The 21640-nt window shown below is 41.0% G+C and overlaps 1 long non-coding RNA gene across 1 annotated transcript; it reads right to left on the bottom strand.

The window, feature by feature from the left end:
- Nucleotides 1-3520: 3520 nt before the first annotated feature.
- Nucleotides 3521-14679, bottom strand: LOC146759922 (uncharacterized). Its single transcript, XR_014948473.1, has 2 exons — nucleotides 6891-14679; nucleotides 3521-5398 (listed from the first exon to the last, which is right to left on the bottom strand). It is a non-coding gene; the product is annotated as an uncharacterized LOC146759922 (long non-coding RNA).
- Between the last annotated feature and the right edge of the window lie 6961 nt (nucleotides 14680-21640).

Raw genomic sequence — 21640 nt, 5'->3', positions numbered from 1 at the left:
ATGATTACATCTCTCTAACAGATTCAGTAAACATTCACCTTTCTAATACTCTGCCCAGGTTCAGCAACGTTCAAAGCCCTTCACACCATCCCGGGGCTTGAGTTAGAAGTGGGCAAACTTTGCGGTGTTTGAGGTTTTGAGAATTTGGCAAAGCCTGTGTCGGGTTCACGGAGTTCGCTTGCTAATTTAGGGTAAAAAAATAAATGCATTTCACCACCATTTCCAATCATATTGTTTTCGGCCAAGGTACACAGTTTACAAAAAAACAAACATATTTTCCTGCCTCAGAGAAAGCAGAACACCTCACAGAGTGCACAGCAGCACAAATAGGCGCTCTATTTATTGACTTATGTATATATAGTTTCCCCCCACACTCTCTAAAGTATCTCTCTGCCTGTTTTTCACGTTGTGTGCTCTCTATTTTGTTTTCTTGCTCTTCCCTCCATCTTGTTTTTCATAATTGAAGTGAAACACAGCTAACTCCAATTTGGTTTCGGTGAATTGTTATGACAGAGTGGACTGTAGCCATGGGGAACACTCCATATCCACTTTAAACTCTCGAGTATTCCAACTAAGTTAAAAGGAGCTCACGTGCCTGGGAGCTGCATCTCACAAAGATAAACGGAGAAAATAAATGATCGTGATACACCTTTTTGTGGATATCTTTTTACTCAACGTGTGCACAGGGAAAGAAGTATGCATCAAGTTTCCCTGGTTCAGCAGGGGCTGGCTCAATTAGTCCTATGGGTCAGTCAAACATCCAGTTTGAGAGTAAGCCCTGGAGGCACCCAAAGTGGCTCTAAAGCCTATTGCTGATCAGACCAGCATCAGCCGTCTGCCAAAGAAACATCACACACAAATCAATGATCATTTCAGGATCTGGAAGGCATCAGAACTAGTCCAGGGATCCCTATCACTGCAATTCAGTGGTGGGGATGGTCTCATCCTGCAGCTCTGCTAGGGAGCGGGCAATCTGGTAGGGTTTTGGAGGGCAGGTATCCCCATATTAATTTGCAATGCAATCAAAGAATCAAAGAATGCAATCAAAGAATTTGTTACATTTCTTCAGAGAGGAAGCTGCTCCAGTTGTGAGACAGGGGGATGATTCACAGCTTTATTTAGGCGCCGTTGTTTTCACAGCTAGTTCTGCAAGCAATATATCATCTTCTGGCTTAGTCGAGGCTACATCCTTTTGCGTGAGGCAGCTCCATTTGCCTCGCTCCATGTTTTTGCCTGTCGATGGGAACAGAAAGTAATTAAGCCAGAGGGTGGGAGCATTTAGTTCCTTTTCCTCTTCAAACCAATTCGTCTTCCTGAGCTGACCAGTTACATCGTGTGCTGTGATCTCTGTGCTGATAGCAGCTCCAGTCGCTTGCAGAAACCTGTAGCCGTCCCTCAGCAGATAATGAGTACCAGACTCTCAAATGTCTGCTGAAAAGAGGCGAAAAGATGCTGCTGGCTTCCAGTCACGCTGAGTCCTTGCAATGCTGCAGGCATCACAAGCAGATTAGCCTTGGTCTGGAGATGCAGCATCACAGCGGGTCCTAACTGGTGGAATCCCTAGTAAGATCAGTGTGGAGTCAGTGCTGACATCCTTGTGGTAAGGGGAGCACAAGCCTCAGGTTTGCCAGCCAAATTGGAATTAGTTAAGTGAAGTGCAGAAAATCTCTCTTTGATCACTTTAATGACTGCTTTTGGTGGGTATGCATGTAATGAGCTTATACCTCAGCCTTACCAACACTTTATGGCTCATGTTTTCAGTGATGCCAGTGTGGCTAAAGAACAGAGTGGCTGCTAAAGTAGATGGAGTAACAATAATCCCTGATGGCCAAGATGACAACATTGGCATCAAGTAGAAAGGTTCTTTTGAAAGAAAAAGAAGTATTTCTATATTTTTTAAGGGACAATTCCGAGGGGAAAAAAACCCATCATATTATTTTGGATTGTTGTATTGTCACAAACTGCTTGGATGAACTCAAAAATACATTTTGGGTAGAGAAAAAGGGTTCTGACAACACTGTAGTTTTTTTAGCCTTCTAATGGTGCTTTCACAAATATTACACCATCCCAGCTTCTTCTTGGAAGTTTCCAGTTGAGACCACTGCTCTGAAAACACACAAAAAGTTCTTTTTTGCTGTGTTTATAACAAGTGGATAAGGCTAGAGCTGGCAGAATGGCAAAGGAATTTTTATGCTGTAGAATAGCATTAGCTTAATGCCTCCACACATCTCTCACTAGCTGGCTTTCATCCTAAGGCCCTTCTTGTATGCATGCAGTATGTCTCAACCAGTCTTCATGTTTTCCAATAAAACATCAGTGGTCTTACTGTGTCTTTCTTTCACGTCTAGAAATCTAAATATACATATATATATTCCTACATCCAAAATAATTCCACCTTTAGGGAAGTGAAATGATCATTCTTGAGTTGTTACAAGTACTACAGAAAAAATAATGACTAAGTTTTGATGTTTTCTCCTTAGAAATGTGACACACATCTTCCACTTTAACTGCAAGAGTAGAAAGAGATGACAGGTTCATTGAGACCTTTTCACCTCCTCTGGATTTTTATCATAAAGATTAATTTTTTGTTGTTCTCCATCAGTAACTTCCTTCTCCAGTGCTTCCCCTGTGTCTGAGCTGGAGAATGAGACCACTTCAACAGGACGCTCATCATTTCCCAAAGACATTAATTTTGAAGTCAGACAAGTATTGGCTTCCCAGTGATGGACAACAGTGTTCTGTCAGACTGACTGCTCATATGGCACCTGGTACTGTGATATAAGTGTGCTGGAGAAGACAAGAAGATGATCTCCAGTTGAAGGCACTCAAACTCTCAGCTGATTTTAGCAGGATTGAACCCAGACACTGTTTTTGCTGCACTACTGCACAACTTCATATTGGTTTTACAATCCAAGGCTCTCTCTCCCATAGTTAGTAATTATTTCTTGTCAAGGCTCATTAATATCTCTGTCCCATACGTTAAGCAAGAAACATCATTATAGCTCAAGACCTTACCCCATATCATTAGCAGGAACTTTTGTATTTAATGTTGAGAATGACTTGAGCGAAGTGCTGCTTTCTCTGACCTGTCATAAATAAAGAACCATTATAATCAAAAGCCCAGGCTTGATTTATACAGGCTGTTTGCTCAGGCAGCCAGGACTGAACCTCTTAATGCCTATTGTTGCCAAGGCATTTTGGTGAGAGTTGATCTAGTTTAAAAAAAATACCACTTCTAATAAGTTTTAGAAATGTAGCAAGAAACAAAAACAATCCTGTTTGAATGATTTTCTTCTACTCTTCATGTTTGCTCCAGTCTTGGATTAATAATTGCTATGACTCTGATATGCTTTGATTTATTTAAATCAAAGCATGCCTCTTTGGCTTCAGTTGCTCGCAGTTTAACTTTAAATAGATACTGATACAAGACATAGTGATATAAAGAACATCTGGTTTAGATAAATGACATCCGGAGATGCATGAGACTACCGAGTGAACAAACTCACAAAATATCTGCAGGTTACTTTGCATCATGATACACACATTTATTTTGCTTACGATGCCAATAGGAAAGCAAAAGAATTTATGGAGCTTTGTGCATATGCATCTAAATGTCTGAGGAAAAGGAAAAAAAAGGTCCCTTACAAACGTTTATTAAATAAACACCAGGGAGGCTGAGTTTCATACATATGGAGTCTCCAGATACCACTCTGACCCCCGGAGAACCTTAAAGTACATATAATTATGGCTATATTGAAAATGAGCAGAATTGTTGATACTTCCTCCTCAAGTGGCTAGTGTGAAAATTCCAAACCCACAAAACTACTTATAATACCCTGAAAAATTACCCTCTGTAAGCAGGAGCCCAGGGCAGCATTTTCCCTCGTTGCCTCTGCAGCCTTGTTGCAGGCTTGGAGGCAGGACACGCTCCCCGTACTGTCTATGATGCACAGCAAACTTGGCTGCTCTGAATGATGGAGAGGACACAGTTACTTTCTAAATATCAATAAATCGCACTCCATTTGCTGTTTTCTTAGTTTTATACAAAGCGACTGGCTTAGAGAAAAACTCATCAAAGAGCCTTGATGGCCAGTATTAGCTTGATTTTAGAAGTCTGAATATGAAAGGTTAACTCCTAAAAGGCTGTTGGCATGGAATTTCTAATCCTTAACATCTTTTCCTTTTTCCCAAGTCTCCTAGTTCAGGGTTTAGTCACTGATGAAGTCACTGCTGACAAAGACAGAGGAGAAATGCAGACAAGTGTACTTAGCAGATACCCTTCCATATTGTGTTGGCCAAGAATTCTGGCTAAACAGAAACAGCTCCTTTAATCTCCTGGGCACAATCAATAAATGATAGGTACCCCAGCAGCGGGAAAGGAAAGTCCCATAACCTACCATAGGCAGTTCACAAAGACAAGGATGTGCTGTAGTACCAATTGTTAATCACCCGATACTCTCTTAAATTGTGGAGCCTCGGTCTGATGAGTTGAACAGATCATTTCCTGGAAAGCTATTCTCATTTTCACAAAGGTATCGGTTTATTTGCACACTCTTTAGACTTTGAACTAATTAGCCTTCTTTATGAAGTTATTATCACTATAAGCAGGATGAGTTACGTTGAGAGACAGAGAATGTAAAATTAGTTTTACTGCAATCCGTGCCAAGATACCACCATCTTCTTCTAGGTCTGACTGTGGTTTGTCATTTGCAGATAAGATTGTGTTCAAGCAAAACAACACTGCTCAGCCATTCAGTGACATACAGAAAGGCAGAGAATTTGTTTAGCATGAGGTTCTCCAAACAGGGCAATTGCAGTACCCATGGTTTGCCAATACGTGTCACTCAGCTTGCGCAGGACAACTGGGGGATCAGGCCCCGTCAGCATGAGGTCATGAGAGGCAAGTCCTGCTTGACCAATCTCATCTCCTTCTGTCATTGAATGACTCACCTGGTGGATGAGGTGTTCACAGACTATTTAGACTTCAGCAAAGCCTTTGATACTGTATCCCACAGTATTCTCCTGGAGGAGCTGGCATCATGTGGCTTGGACAGGTACGCTCTTTGCAGGATAAAGAACTGGCTGGAGGTCCAGGCATTGGGAGTGGTGGTGAATGGAGTTAAATCCAGCTGACAACCAGTCACAAGAGGTGTTCCCCAGGGGTTGATATTGGGACCCATTCTGTTTAATATTTTTATTGATGATCTGGACAAGGGAATCGAGCGTATCCACAGTCAGTTTGTAGATGACACCAAGCTGGCAGGAAGTGTCAGCCTGCTTGGGAGTAGGATGACTAGTAGAAGGAGTCGAAGGAGTAGTCAGGCAGTGGAACAGGCTGCACAGGGAGATGGTTGAATCACTGTCCCTGAAGGTGTTTAAGAGACATACAGATGTTGTCCTAAGAGACATGGATTAGTGAGGAAACATTGGTGATTAAGTGGACAGTTGGAATAGATGATCTTGGAGGTCTTTCCCAACCTTGGTGATTCTATGATTCTATACAACATCACCAAAATATAAGACTGACAGTTTAAGCATTTCCTGCCACCCATAGACCAGACAAATTCAGTGTCATTGGCTAAGTGAAAGGTTTCATCACTTAAATGGGGGATGACCATTTTGTTGCTGTATTGCTTCTGTCCAGCTTAGAGCATGTTCTCAAGTTTCTGATGTCTCTTGCTGTCACATAGAAATGTGTCATGACAATAACTGTGAAATGTGACTTTACATACGTTTGGCCAAAAATGCTACCAGGAATTAGAATTGCACTTTCAAATCATTAAGAAAAAAAAAAAAAAAATCCTGTATATTTAGCTTAGAAAATAAAAATGGAGAGTTTTGTTTATTGAAGAGTGACTGAAATTGCCACCAAGAGGAGAAAGACAGAAAAATACACTACAAAGGTGATGAGGACATGGGGGAATTATGGGCACAGTGACGGCATTTTGGTGACATTATGCTGAGACAAGGAGGCTTCAGATCAGTAGGAAATACCGTCTGTAAGACCCTAAAGACAAGGAATTGGAATTGCAATATTAGAGAGCAGACAAAGCCTGTGTGCAGGCTGCCCCAGACCAGATAATCTTCTGAGCATCACCTAACTTTGTGAGAAAATGGACATCCACCCTGGGGTAAAGGATTCTCATTAACTTCTCCTCCGGAGGGGGGAACAAAACCCTTCCCTGACTTTGAAGACAGGCCTCTGATCATGTCTATTTGCACATTTTCTAGATGTACATATTCAAAGGGATTTATCCCAACACAGATCCTGAATCCCAAAGACTAAGACTAGCTTATCTCCAACCTTTCAAGCTATTCCCATTATTTCATTGTTTGAAGGTATTTATAAATGTGGGTACAGAGTCACACCAGTGAAAGCTTAAGTGAAATCACTTAATGCCCTTCCTGAAAATGGCAAAAGGAGGTTTTGAACCCTGGCTTATTCCCTTTGCTAAGGGATTGTCTGGGTAAGTAAGGAATGTTCAGGATAACCAAACTAGCTAAGTGCATGCTTACTTAAGTGCTTTGCTCAGTCAGAGACTTAATGGACTCAAAAGTCCTAATGCTATTTAACCCTTTACTATACTAAAGCTAAGGTCGTGAACTGTGCCCACCAGGAGAAAGATAGTGATGGTGAACAATCAAATGTCAGTGCCTGCTGGGCTGAATACCCAAGAAATGGGCTACAACAGTCCAGATCAGCAACTTCCAATGAGGTTGGTGTGGCAGCCCCAAAGGCCATTAATTGTTCCCTGGGGGGCATATGCTCAGCTTGAAACCAGTGCTACCAATTTGCTTCGAGAGAAGGGAGCTTCTCTTTAAAAATGCAGTGCAATGTCATGCAAGTTCTTTCAAAGAATTTTGTACGAGGGGTCCTGATAATTGTATACCTGATTCTGAAAGAAGCTGCAGGTAAGAACCATAACAAACATCCTGGAAGCAAAAGAACACTGTTGGTGATCTCTCACTATCATGAGTGCTGAGAAGTGCCAGGGCTTCCAAGGAGGCTTTCCAGGAACCTTCATCCAGCACTGCAACAGCATCCTCTTCAGGCACCTGCGTTCTGTAAACATAAGTATTTTATCCAATTGTTTCTGTATGAAATACTTTCTAGAAGCATCTGTAGCCCATGCAGCCCTGATCCAGCACGCTTCTGAAACCAGAAAATACTATATTCTTTTCAAAAGAAGGAGAAAAAGGGAAAAGAGACAGTGGAAATGCGAAGGTATCTGCAAGAGTTAGGCTCCAGCAAGGCTGGGCAGCACTCAGGATTCAGGTCAGCAATCTGGAGGATCTAAATTCCAACCATGCTTCAGGCACCTATGTTTGAGACATCAAATATTTGAGATATGGTTCAATTGTTTTTGACAGTCTCAGGGAGTGTTTATATTCTTATTCCCCTTGGAAAATACTGTTAAAAACCTCACTATAAATCGTGTCTTTTTGCTATATCTCTAATCTAATGATAGCTATGCCTATTTTAAGATAAAACTCTTTCATGCATCCAAACAGGGATACAGCAGTAGCAGAGAGCGCATTGTTACAATCAAAACCAACAAGGAAATCCACTGTGCAGAAACAGCTAAAACAATAGTCTACTATCAACGCTGTTTTGGTCACAAATCCAAAGCACAGCATCATATGAACTGTTATGAAAAAAGCTCCATTGCAGCCAAAGCCAGTACAAACTCCGCCCCTTATTGCATACCATTTACATCACTCTTAGGCTCTGTATTATCCAGCACATCCTCATTAACCACCATTTACCCTCCTGCCCTTTGGTATATACACAGATTTAATTCCCTTAGCCTATGGACCACACCTGCAACCTGTCCATAATTTGCCCATTGAATTCACAGTCCCTTTTGTGGTGTGCCTGCTTCAGTGTGTCCTTGTTTGTGGACCACAGTCCATTTGGGGTGTGCCAGCTCTGATGCAGTCTTACCCAAAAGCCCTTCATTCAGTAGTGTACCTGATCTTTTGTGGACTGTTTTGGTTGCAGTTCCAAAACACAGCACCATATACACTACTGGGAAGAAAACTAACTCCATCCCAGCTGAAATCAGTACAGTCAGCTTCTATGATTAGTGACTGGCTTGGTACACAAGGAAAGATTAGTGGATATTGTCTGTCTCCAGGAAGGCTTTCAACACTGTCTCTCACAGAATCCTGGTCTAAGATGACTAAAAGCATTATCCTGTATCATATAACATTGTACTGAGCTGTAAAAGACTGTTGGAAGCAAGAGGATGGGAAATGTTCACAGTAACATTTGTTTTCCCAATATAGTGTTATAAACATTACACGAGACCCCGCTTTCTAGGAGAGTGACCCCTGACACTGCTGATGAGAAGCAGTGAATGAATTCTTCCACTTTCATTGCTATAATGCACGGCTTTTGCTTTTCTTAGTAAATCATCATCTCAACATATGGGACTTTTAACCTTCCATTTTCCTCCTCATTCCCTGGGACGTAAGCAAAAGGCTGCTCACCACACTGGCCATGGATATATTAACCTGTATCCTGACCCCAAGCAGAGGGTTGAAGTTCTGGCCTGAGCCTCAGCCTGTCTCTGTCCCCAAAAGGTGCCTGATGTCCTGGGATGGGGTCATGCAGAGATGGGTCAAGGTTAGAGGAGGGAGGGAAGCTCCAGACACACATGCAACCATTCAGAGAAATGACAAGTGATTCAGGTGCCACATATCAGCTCTGTTCTATACATTTAGTTGCACAGATCTGTCTGCCAGGTTGTAAATATTTGGGGTAAGGCATCTGTGTTTCACTCAACCTGTATAATACCTAGTAGTGTTAAGTGACGGAGCTGCTGCCCAGAGCTGTGTAGTTGTTAAATAAACCTGTTGCAGCTGTATTTCCAAAGTTAAAAACTCACTCATAGCAGTGCCAGAGTGAAACAGACCAAGACAGGTGGACCTTAACACAGAGTATATTTTGAGTATACATTTTATTTGATCTTCCTCTTGATATTCTTACAGCATTACATTTTTCTAGAAGCTATTTTTTTCCTACTGAACTTTAAGGCTCTGGTCTAACACTCTGACCAGGTGTCAAGCAGGTGCTGCTGAAATTCACAGCAGGTTAGCAGTCCTGGCACATTATAGCTCAATCTTAGCAGGGTATATATAGCCTGTATAAATACATAGAGTTCACAGACAAGGAAATTCGGGAAGAAGGTGGGGACTAACACCTGTGTCTGTATTGATTAGCCTAAGGCATTGCGTAGCATCAGGAAAGCGTCTGAAAAGTACTAAGCAAGCTGGGATCGCTTGACAGCTTCTCTACACATATCTGCTCTTTTCAAGATGATATGGAAAGCCACGTGATGAAGATGTAACTCTGTCAGAAAAGACAGGCATGTGTTTATGTCAACTCTGCCCAACTCTCAGCAATAAGTGCTGTTGCATGTGTACAGGTACCATTAAACTACTGATCACCTTATCAGCCTGTGACACAAATCCAAGGTCACAGAGACACCAAAGTGAAGATCTTGTTTCACTTACATTTATTAAAAAGTAGAAAAAAATCAGCAAGATGCAGGGCAATCTGAAAGCTAGTGAAACACAACTCCCTGTCACCAGTGAAGTTTGTCTTAATAGGGGTCCCTGAGACTCAACAGCAGCTGCTGACAAAATATTGCCTGGATGATATACAGGAAATGAAGGAGGACACTGATGTCCCACCAGGATTGTTGTAGCCCACGCTGTGCTAGAGAAGCTTCCTGGTCCAGCTATTAGACAAACCAAACAGAGGAGAAGTGTTACCAGACCAGATGCTCACCACAAAGAGGAGATCATTAAATAAGTTAATGTAGGAGGTACTGTGAGCTGTAGCAGTTGTGCCCTGGTTATGTTTGTGATCTCAAGGAATATGGGTGTGGGAAAGAACTGAGACAGGACCCAAACTTCAGAGGAGTGACATTCCAGCTTTTTAAGGAACTACTGGATTAGATCCCCTGGGAAGCTGTCCTTAGAGATGATGAAGCAGAGCAGAGCTGGCAGCTCTATAAGGACACCTTTCTAACAACACAAGTGCTCTCTGTCCCTCAGCATAAGAAATCAAGCAGAGGAGGAAGGAAAACAGCAAGACTGAGCAAGGACCTGCTGGTCAAAATGAGGAATAAGAAGGAAATTTACAGTTAATGGAAGCAGGAATGAGTGGCCGGAAAAAAATACAGGATGTCATCCAGACATGAAGAGATGGGATCAGGAAAGCTAAGGCACAGATTGAAATGCGTTTGGTGAGGGATGGGAAAAATAACAAAAAGGGGTTCTACATTGGTCAGAAGAGGCAGCCCAAGGAGAGTGTACCTCTCTGATAAATGAGAAGGGAGAACTGGGTACAACAGACATGGAGAAGGCTGAGATACTCCATGACTTCTTTGCCTCAGTCCTCATTGTCAGTCAGGCTTCCCACAGTCATCATTTCCTTGAACCTCCATGTGGGATCTGGGGGAGAAAGATCCCCAACCCTACCCCACTGGAAGAGCAGAGCAAGTCAGAAACTACCTCATGAAACTGAATGTGTACAAGTCTATGGGATCAGACAACATGCACCCCAGGATTCTGAAGGAACTGACTGATGTCGTTGCCAACCCACTCTCCATCATATTCATGACTGTCAGGCAAAGTCTTTGATGAATGGAAAAAGGGAAACATCACTTCCATTTTTAAGAGAGGGAGAAAGGGAGACCTGAGGAACTACAGGCTGGTGAGCATCAGGTTTGTACCTGGGAAGATCATGGAATAGGTCCTCCTGGAAGATACTGTAAGGTCCATACAAGACAAGGAGGTGATCTGTGACAAAGACCATGGTCTCATCACAGGCAGATCATACATGGCCCATCTGGTGGCCTTCTACAATGGAGTGTTGGCATCAGTAGAAAAAGACAGAGGAACTGATGTCATTTAACTGAAGTTCAGCAAAGTATTTGATATGATCCCACACACAATCCTCATCTCTAAATTGGAGAGATATGGACTTGAAGGCTGGACTATTCAGTGGATAAGGAATTGGTTGGACAGTGTCAGCCAAAAGGTTGGAGTCAATGGCTTCAGGTGATGAGTGGTGTCCAGCAGGGGTCTGTCCTGGGACTGATGCTTTTCAACATCTTTATCAACAACCTAGACTCTTCATAGAAAGTTTATGCATGATAAGCAAGATCCAACTGGGGAAGACTGCTGTATTTGTGATGAACTGCTACGAGTGTGTCATTTTAGATCTTGTAGAGCTGTCTTTTGTAATGGCAGCCTGTAAATGCACCCAACAAATTCTTGTCCATGGAGCTGAATCTGCATAGTGAACTGTTAGTGCGTAAACTGATGTTTCCAGATACCTTTTGTAGATGCCAGTTAAACCACAGAAATCTAACTGTGCTTTACAAGAGCTGTACCACTGTACTGAGAATTAATTTCAATTAATTAATAATTAATGGACTTAGAGATAGATGCCTATACGACCACGTGGAAATCCATGAGCAGTACTACCTTGATTTTTTCCCCATAACCAGGAGTTATTGTGGCCACTGTTGCTTGGGCTGTGACCTTTACAGTGATCTTAAACTGGGTGATTGCTATCTTTCTGATCTGGGAAAAGATAAACTAGGTAACACTCCTGAACAAATACGAGTAGCTTCCTTTTGTGTTGGAAGTTACATGACACAGATATCCTTCTTACACTCCCTACTTCCTTTTGCTTGTTCCTAACGTGTATAACAACATGACAGCCATAAATTGTTGTGACACTTAAACATGAAGCAGCACTTAAGTCCTCTACCTTATCTGCTACTTGGTTCAGGTAAATAAGAACAATTAATGGCAGCTACACTACCCATAATTGTTGTTATGGCTCTGAATTAGCTCATGAATTAATATTATCAATGCTAAGGACAGTCTTGAGGAACACAAAAATAAAATGTGCAGCATATGAAATACCTGAACTTGTTTCAACAGTTTCTTGCATGTGTCACAGAAGCTATATGTTTCTTTAATGTTAATTTGCATAGACGTATTTTCTTTATTTGAAATAGAACAGCTTCTCAAGCTTTGTCTAAGCCAGATTTTCAGCTCACTTATGTAAGTCCAAGGTATATGCAGTGGAGTTTATAGTATGTGCAGGGGTATCTCAAAACACTTCTTGTGTTACTACTGGCAGTTGATCTGACATTTCACCATGGTAGTTCCAAACAAGTGCAAAAGCTCTGCCTTCCCTCCTTACTCACTAGCCATGGTGGTTTGGAGTAGCATACAGGCCAACGTGCTGCCCAAACGCCATATTGTACGTGATATTCTGCCGCTGAACCAACTACAGCTCATTTTGTGCTGGCACATTACACTGAATCTCTGTGGAGATGCAGGAAAGCCATCTTCATTACCTTTGTGTTCACTTTTTCACTGAAGAGAAGGAAATATTTTTTTCAGGATTATTTATAGGTGGGCTGTTGGAAATGACATCCATCATTCACTTGCATGATCCAAAGCTTCTAACAGGATAAAGCCACATACAACAAGAGTATCAATTTCTCATTATACACAGCTTTTAAACACATAGAGCACAAGATGTAGCCTCAGGCTTGGAGTATGTTCTAACTTGTAAAAAAAACACAAGTGGTGAATAATGTGGAAAACATGCTATTATCAGAGGCAAGCTCTGTGTGTGTTTATATACAAATAGATGAGCAAGTTACTCACTTTGAGCATAAAGTTTCTCAAACTTTACTGCTTTAGGGTTATTTTTTTGCTTGTTTACAAAAATACTAAAAATCAAATACCTGGCACAAGAAGAATCTGTTGTTTTCCTAACTAACAGTGTATCACAATGTTTGATCAACAAAAGCACACTTCACATAAAAGGAAGAACTGATTTCTGCTTCCATTTTACAACAGTTTCAGTGGAAGTGATGCTGGATCCTCAACCTTTATATAACATCCAGGCACTAAGGCTATTTGTTGCACGGTTTGTGGCATAAAAGGCAATGCAATCAATTGGAGAGAAGCTACTCAGTAGTTCTTCTTGTAAAGCACATGATGGCAGTCAAGAGGTCCTCCAAAAAGGGATGAACAGACCTGTCAGGTGTCTAGACAGTATTTTTCCTTCCCAAAGCTGATTTTCTATTCCAGAACCCCAGGGTGAGAGGCAGAATGCTGGGGAGAATGAGGGAGAACTAACATGTCATCCAAGATTCTGTGTATGGAAATGGTAGTGAATGTTAGGACCTAGGACTAGGACTGCTATAGATACTGCTTTGTTGCAGTGCAGAAATAGTGAGCAATCTGAAGGACTGACTGGCAGTGAGAATCATAGGGAAGAGGAAAAAAAAGGACAAGGAACATATAATGCTCCAACCCTCCTCCCCACCTCCAAGTTAATTCAGTGTGGGCTTCTCTTGATCAAAGTTCCTACCCCACAATATATTGTAATTTATGTGTGTCTGAGACGTACAGTAATGCTGAGCTAATGTGGTTTTGTACTTAAGTAAACATGTTTTCAGAGTTGCTAATGCATGACAGAAAGTGCTGGGTCGAAGTCTTTCCTGAATTAGGAGAAGAAAGAAAAACAGCTATTATAAAAGGAGAAGTGTGCCTGACTGAGTAATGCTGTATCACGAAGTCTGCAAACCAGTATTTTAGTCTTTGATAAACATCTATTTTTATTAATTCCTGGGCTAAAAATCAAACACCCCTTTTTAACCTGGGATTTTCTGTAGAGCACACAGCTAGTGCTTTTCAAATGTTCATCCTGTTTCTTAAGGGTGGTAAAAGACAATCCATTTCAGGCTTTATGAATGTAAGACACAAACAACTCAAATAGGTTTTTAATTAAATATATATTACCTTAGTGCATGATGAGAGAGTAAACGGTCATATTATGGGTAGGATATAAATAAAATACTACTACTACACTACCATATCTAGTGGAGTCTCAGCATTTTTTAATCTGTTTATCATGCAACTGATTAATATATCATGAAACTAAGGAGGCATGTTATTTCTCATAGTGAAAGGTCCTTTCATAATGTTCTTCTGGAGATCCACTTGGGTAGGGGAGTATATCTGCATACATGACAGCACAGACATGAGGTCTGAGTCCCACCATTAGTGGCTTTTCCCTACCATTCTCTTAAAATGAGATAGTGAAATAAAATGCTGACTTTGTTTGATGTATTTTTTTAATGTATGTTCTAAAGCATTTCATCTGATAAACTATCATGAGAAATGGACCTTCCATAGCATTTCCTAATACAGCACATGGTTTGGATCTATAAAGTAAACCACAATAAGAAAACCACGTGTTAACAGTGTGGGAACACCAAGAAGAGAAACCTTTCTAACTGTGTTTTCAATATGAGATTTCTAGATAGGCTAGCATCACTGATGTCTCTTTCATCAGTGAGATAGATCCCTGTGCTTGGTCAGAGTAAGAAAGACAACTTGAACCACAAAAGTTAGAAAATGGAGTGAAGCAGGGAGAAGGAAGCTTTGATATAAGCTGATGAACTCAATGGATATTTCATGGGTTCATGTGAAAGGATGCTATAATGATGGAGCAGTTTGAAACTGAAAGACAAACGTATCCAACAAAAACCCAAGTGGTAGAATCCCTACTTTCCCAGAGTTATGAGAAACACCGAGTTAGATGCTGAGGTTTCAGATATCCAGCCTCAGACAGCATTAGACACTTTCAAATAAAAGTCTATCCAGTGCAAAAACAACAGTGATGGCTTAAGAAGTCCTTCAGCCTTCAAATCGCTAGGGAAGATTATTTTGGAGGTATAATACTGTGCGCTCAATCTGATTTTCCTATTCTTCTGCAGACAGCCACAGCCAAAGGCAGAATAAATGGACCTGAAATACCTTCTGAGTTACCTTGTTGGCTTGTTTTTATCTTATTTTTTCCTAAATTTAAGTGTGAAAACAAGTAACATCCCACAATTTGCAGACAGGGAAGAAATGAGTGTAAAGCAAATGCAGTAGATGTGAGCCAAGACAGCGACAGATAGAGCTTCCTCCTTAAGTGTAGACCTGATGCCAGCAGACGGGTAGTAATTCTGTGACAATATAAAAACCCATAGTCACTGAAAGGGTACAAGTACTTCCTAAATACACATACACAAAACACAATCACATCATGAAAGTGAGTGCACCGCAAGATTATCCACTGCTTGAAGTGAATGAAGTCAAAGCGAGATATAAGAGTATTTCAATTTAAGCACATGCTTAAATTTATTAAGGCACTTAAGGTTAGGTGCATGCTCAAGAGCTGTTACTTGAATGACAAGTGGGTTTAAAGCATTTTCCCAAGTCGGGACTCTGCAACATTGATAGTCAGCTCTGCAACTGGTGAAACTTAAAATAGATGCACGCACACACAAAAATGCAAAAAAGAGAGTTTCTTTTTATGTCTGTCTGCTATGCTTAGTGGGCTTTCTTGGCTAAGTCTGAGCTAAATATTACTGAAAATAGCATAGTACTGTAGTTATTTCAAAGCACTGTCTGTATTTGTTCTGTGCACTGGGTGGGCAGGAAGCTTCATTTCATAAATCACTTTCAACGAGACAGTAGGCTATAAAAAGGGAGGGTTTTTTTTCCCTTCAGTGTTTTTCATTCTCAAGGTTCTGATCTGGTACAGCCGACATACTGGGAAAAGTTCAAGAAACGTTTCCCACTGCTCTGCAGACCATCCCTTGCACACAAGGGATCTGGGGAACCACCAGCACGCACCCTGTGTTAGGGGGTCCCCCAGGTCACAGCATCGTCCCATTCCCAGCCATATGCTCCCTGTGGTACTTGTTGGGAACAACAGGGAAGGAGAGAAAGACAGAGTCATTCACCTGCAGCAAAGGAGAAGTTACTGCCTGGTTCAACCCGCTGAATCAGAACTCCTCCTTTTCATATTAACAAAAATGGGGTTCTGCACACCAGTACCTAAAATGTGCCCCTCACTTTTGGTACTGTCTGAACATGGGTTTCTAAAGTACTTCGGAGAAGTTGCATCACTGAGTAAATGGGCTCTACTCAAGTTGGTTGTTTCTTCCCAGCCAGCCAAACTTCTATAAAACAGGGTTTAGTAAGCTCAGGAAATTCACACCTGCTACATGTCACACCAAACATAATACAGGAACAGCCATACCGAGTCAGGGCCTCAAATCATCCTTTTAAGTCTCTGTTTCTGACTGTTCCCAGAGCCGAAGGCCTCAATAAAGCACAACCAGCAATTTTAGCAGAAGCCTTTCCCTGGGCTGCCCTCCCATCTATTGGCACTCCACAGCTTACCAGTTTCCTGACCTGAAGGTTGCAAACAACCTACTTGCTGCCTCCCACCAAGAAAGCTTCACACTCTGTTTTGGAACAGCACACGTCTTCCATGTTTGCAGTAAGTCCCCATGCCAGGTCCAACACAGGAATCGCTGTGGACTCACTCTGCATTTGGTGTCAGTGGGCTTAAAAACGTGTTCCTCAAATACAGCACACTGCTAGAGATCTTGCAGTTCAGAGAGTAAAACAGCTGCAAAGGCTCACTCTGATCAGTGCTACCCTATTTTTTTTGTATTCTCCAATAAGTTTAATCTTCTATTTTTTTTTTTTTTAAGTAACAGATTGCTCTCATTTTGGCAGAAAAACTTCTGTAAGGAGCCCTGGGATAAACAATAGCAATCATGGAATGCTTGATTTTGAAGCAGGACTTTTTACTCTGCAAACTCAGCCTCTGAAGGGGTAAAACATGGCTGCTGAAAATAATTGTATACAACTCCTCCAGTTGAATCCAATCTGGTGAAATGAATATACAAGCAGAGTGACAGTTATGATACTGCCCACGTAAGAGAAGGAAACCTAATTAGAATTCATATCTAAGGCTCTGTCCAATTTACTGTTTGGATCATACGTAGGATTACCTTTTAAAGCCACTGCAAGGTTGAATGTTTTGCTTTAATCCAAATACCAATACTTGAAGAGAGTTCATGGCAGATTCTCTACTGTTGTTGCATTAACTGATAATGCCTTAGAAGGGAAAGTGCCCCTTATAGGCAGATTAAAGCTTTCAATTTTCAATGGTAATTATTAAATGAATCGTGAAACTAAGGCTGCCAGCTGTGCCACGTCACATTGCACTCTCCCATGTTCAACATTCTCTAGCTGTGCTTAGCTCAGTAAGTTTGTCATTGGATTTCCATGAATTTGCTAAGTATTGAAGTTTGCTCTTAAATTCTCTTGCAACCATGCAAACCACACAACGAGACTAAGCATTGTGATTTGATTAGCAGAAAATGAAAACGAGCTATTTAGAAAACAGTTTTAGTGCTGATATATGGGCTAAGTTCTGTGTGGCTCATTTTGTATCACTTTGATCAGAAAATAAAATAAAATCTTTGAAAATTAAAGCCAGAAAAAATCTCGCCCCAAACCAAAACTCTGAAATGTAAAATTATTAGTTCAAGCTGAGTGATAAATGGCAGAAGTTTTCTGTCTTCCACAATGGTGTAAACAGTTAGTTCAAGAGCGCTGTTGCTATTGTTACATATTTAAAGCTGAAACCTGCTATTACATATCACATTACAAAAAAGAGCTCTAGCTCAGACAGCATTTCAGCTTTTCTGTTCCCTAGGCATGGATCTCAGGCCTAAAGGGAATATATGTAAGACTGTTGGTTGCACATTTTACAGAATAATTGTGTCTTGATGGATGGGGTGTAAAGCTATTTTTCACCCTACTCTCCTGAACATGCTAGAATAGTGGATTTACATCTTGATTTTCCATGCATTCATTGTACCACACATCACGTTTTGAGATCTGGATATGCTACTCCATGTTCCGTCAGGTTGCCTGTTATCATGGCATCACCAAGGTTGGAAAAGACCTCTAAGATCATTCGGTCCAACCATCCACACATCACCAATATTTCCCACTAAACCATTGTCCCTCAATACAGCACCTAAACGTTTCTTGAACACAATTGTTCTCTTATTATTCTCTTACAGCCAAAACTACCTGAAAAATGCTGTGTACTGAGCTCCCCTCTGGCTTAGCTGAGTGGAGGAAGATGACCAGTCTAAATATAGGAAAAGGAGATGCAATGTGTTACATTCAGTCTGTGTAGCTTGTTCAGGCAAGATCAATTCATGAGGCTGGCAGAAAGGTGATTTGCGTGGCTGGAGTGTCTCGGTCATTTTGAAATCAGTGTTTTACATCTGAATTTCCAGTGCCCTACAATTCTTTGAACTGTTTCTATGCTTGATACAATTTTCCCATACAAAGTGTTCAAGACCAAAGAAAACATAACAGAAAGGTCATCTTCAATCTACTTAACTCACTCTTCAATTGTGGGACTGGTCTATAAATCTGCACGCTCCAAGGCTATTGAGCACATTCCCTGTTTAGAAGCTGCAGAGCCACTATCCTTACCCTTTATTCTTAGTATCTTATAAAAGCTTCCTAGATGTGCACTCAAAAATCACTCCACTTTGAAGACAGTGTAAGTTATTGAGTAGCAAGATACAATTAATCAAACAGTACCTCTCTCCCTAGCGAGATGACACTCTCCATGCATTACTGATCACTCACATCTTCCAACTCGAAGGTCGTAGTTGGAGATAAACATTTATATAATAACGGACATCTCTGTTGACAATAAACTTGCTCTAAGTGAGCTTTTCAAAATCACAAATCTTTATCTTAGCGTTCATTCCCTCTTTTCATTCCTGCTGAACTGAGAGGCCAACAATGTTTCATAACTTTGCTTGCTCACATTGTTCACTTTGTGATAGAGAATCACCATTTCTCTTCTGTCTGAAGCATATTTTAAGCAGGTCTAAGTGCTTGTAAGGATGAGGAGATGATAACCCAGCTGCCTGCTCACAATTTCTCACAACACAAAACAACTCAGTAGTAACCTATTTGTTGCATTTCCTGCTTAAACACATGGATCCGTTTTGGAAAGAGTTAAAGGAAATTTTAAAGTTGCTGATACTCTTGGAAGCTGCTGATTCTGCTCTGGGCTACAACAGCTTATGAAAGGAGGACGACAGAGACCAGACCAGAAAAGAAAGGCAAAGGACAGGGAGGTGATGGAGAGATGGAAGAGCTGTGAGGCAACGCATTCTGTAAACCGTTTCCTCCTGTGACTTGCTGGAAGGTATAATCAGTCATCTGCTGCTCGTTTTTGTGTGTATGGTGTGCGAGTGTGTGTGTGTGTTTTTTTTTTAAACTCCCATTGCAATCCCCCAAGACTACACTCCTGGTTTTACTTTTTTTGGTGGTGATAGTGTATGTTTGTGTAAGGGGTGTCAGGGGACTGAAATTGTGATACCAACTAGCAATTTGGGTGTGTGGGTGAAAATTAACTGTTGTAGTTGGTTATTTTATGGGCCCAAAATATGGCTGTTAAAAACCCCAACATTCACCATATGAGCTTTCTGTATCCAGACCATAAAATGTCTGGGATACATAGACGGGATCCAAGCCGACTTCCTGCCATGAAATTGTGCTTCACTAATGATCACTCCAGCCTGTTTTCTAAACTTGGAGACCTCTTGTTTTCCCCAGAGGATATTACATTGTTTGTCTTTGGGAAAAAAGTGTTTGTGTGCTACAATTATGAAGTTTATAGAACTTAAAAATTCACTCGAAATGGGACTACTACTTTACACATAGTTCAACTCGGGTACAAAAAGGAAAAATAAAGCTACATTCAAAAGCTGCAGGAAAGCACAAAGGTAAGGGGTGAAGCAGCTGTCTATCAGAAATATGTCTCAAGTGCTGCCTGTTGGACAGGAATCTTTCTCCTTCCCCACACCCTCGTTATTCCCCTCTCAAATGCGCCATTTCTCCAACATACCCAAACACTGCTTTCCTAATCAAATACTTGAAAAGATGTCATTGTCATACTAGGATATTCTATTTATTATTATATAACATTCACAATAACTTACATATACTATAGTTACGTGACATATATATGCTAGATACTGCACCTTCTGAACTGCTGTTCAGTGAGCCCCAGTAGAGAGGCCTCTGAAACTGCATCTCTGCTATCTGATGGATTGCAACCCAAAGGTCTCAGTTAGAAGTACTCATGCAATATGCAAAAAGACTTCGTACAAAGCAAAACAGGAGACATTTTTAAATGCACAAATGCACATTCCTTCCTTTGTGTCTCAAAGCACAGTGAGGAAGTGTATCATCGCTACCCTCCTTATGGCTCTGAGCTGCCTTTGGAAAGGCCAGTCATTTCTATGTGTGTGTGCTTGGGGGACTGCAAGGGAGAGAGTGGGAAAAGGTCAGATTAGCAAAACGACCAGGGAAATAAACAGGTACCCCAGTGATGTAATTAGCTGTGGCTTAGGCACTACCTGGTGGCGTTATCTAAAAGCAAAATCAATTTCTAATAGTTATGATTAATTAGAGTATTTTTTCTAGAGCCAGAAGGGTCTATATTCAGATTTCAGCTTGGTTATGTTTTTGAGGGTCAAATACAACTTTATTTAAAACTTCTTTTAAATGGAAAAATAGAGTAATTAATGGGTGTGTGTGATGTACTGAATACTGCAATGTACTACAGTAAACATGAGTGACTGCAGTCACAGTGCAGGAAAAGCAGAGAGCAAGGCTCTCCTTAATTCTGTTCACATACTTAAATATGGTTATGTGCATATATATACAAATATATATATATTAAATTCAAGTTGCATTGGCTCTCATGCATCATCATGCACGTATGATGCTCTGTAAAACACAGTGCTAGTTAAGACAGTTCCGTGCTTCTCCAGCTGCTCACACCTGGGGAATGAAAACACTTTCCAGCAACACACAATTCAGAGTAGTTTGGATGGGATTTTTAATTTGGTCACTCCCTCTACTGGAGACTTTTTGCCTAGGTCTTATTCAGATGTTGATCACGTTATCAGGTAATGAACCCTCCCTGTAATTTTTCTTATAATTTCCTTAAATAAAACAACCAACCAACCAACCTAAGCTGTATTTAAGGGTTTCTGTTTGTTTGTTTTTTGAGGTATCCAGAGTGCAAGCTGGGTAGAGATCTACATGCATTGAAATACACTCAAAATTGCCTGTCATTACTCTATCCTAACTCACGATCACACGAGTAAGGCAGCGAAAGCTTATTCCCCTATTCTATTCAGTGTTGCATGGTAAGAACCTGAAAACTGAGCAAAGGACACTGGGGGCTATATCCCAATAGGTTCTAGCTTAAGGAGCAGAGACAATGAGAACACCATGCATTTTCATTGCCAAAACTGAGCAGACTGGGGTTGCTTTGAAGGCCTTACTGTCTATGCATAATATCGAGTCTAGGGAGAGACCTGTGTAAATGGTAAAAGCTTAGATAAAGGGAAAGCAAAATGCAATTCCAGCCTGCTTTGCTGAGGAATATCAGTAAGATGCAGTAATATAAGCAATGGTCAAAATGTACCCCAGTGAATATAACTAATTCCTATCCTGACTATTGCTGCCTCAGTTGCAGAGCGAGACTGATGCAAAACCTTTTTCCCAGCTTAGTCTGCTATCAGAATAGAAAGACTGGAGAAACCAATGAATGGTTTTGATGGGTAATGGTTTATTCCCTTGAACACAAAACCTTTTCAACAGCAAAACTCCTCAATGACAGCACAGC

This window comes from Coturnix japonica, chromosome 8 (assembly GCF_054131305.1).
Source record: "Coturnix japonica strain WE chromosome 8, WE-NBRP24, whole genome shotgun sequence".
In the NCBI taxonomy this organism is placed as follows: domain Eukaryota; kingdom Metazoa; phylum Chordata; class Aves; order Galliformes; family Phasianidae; genus Coturnix; species Coturnix japonica.
Note: the sequence above shows the minus strand (reverse complement) of the source record. Positions and strands in the feature narration are given on the sequence as shown.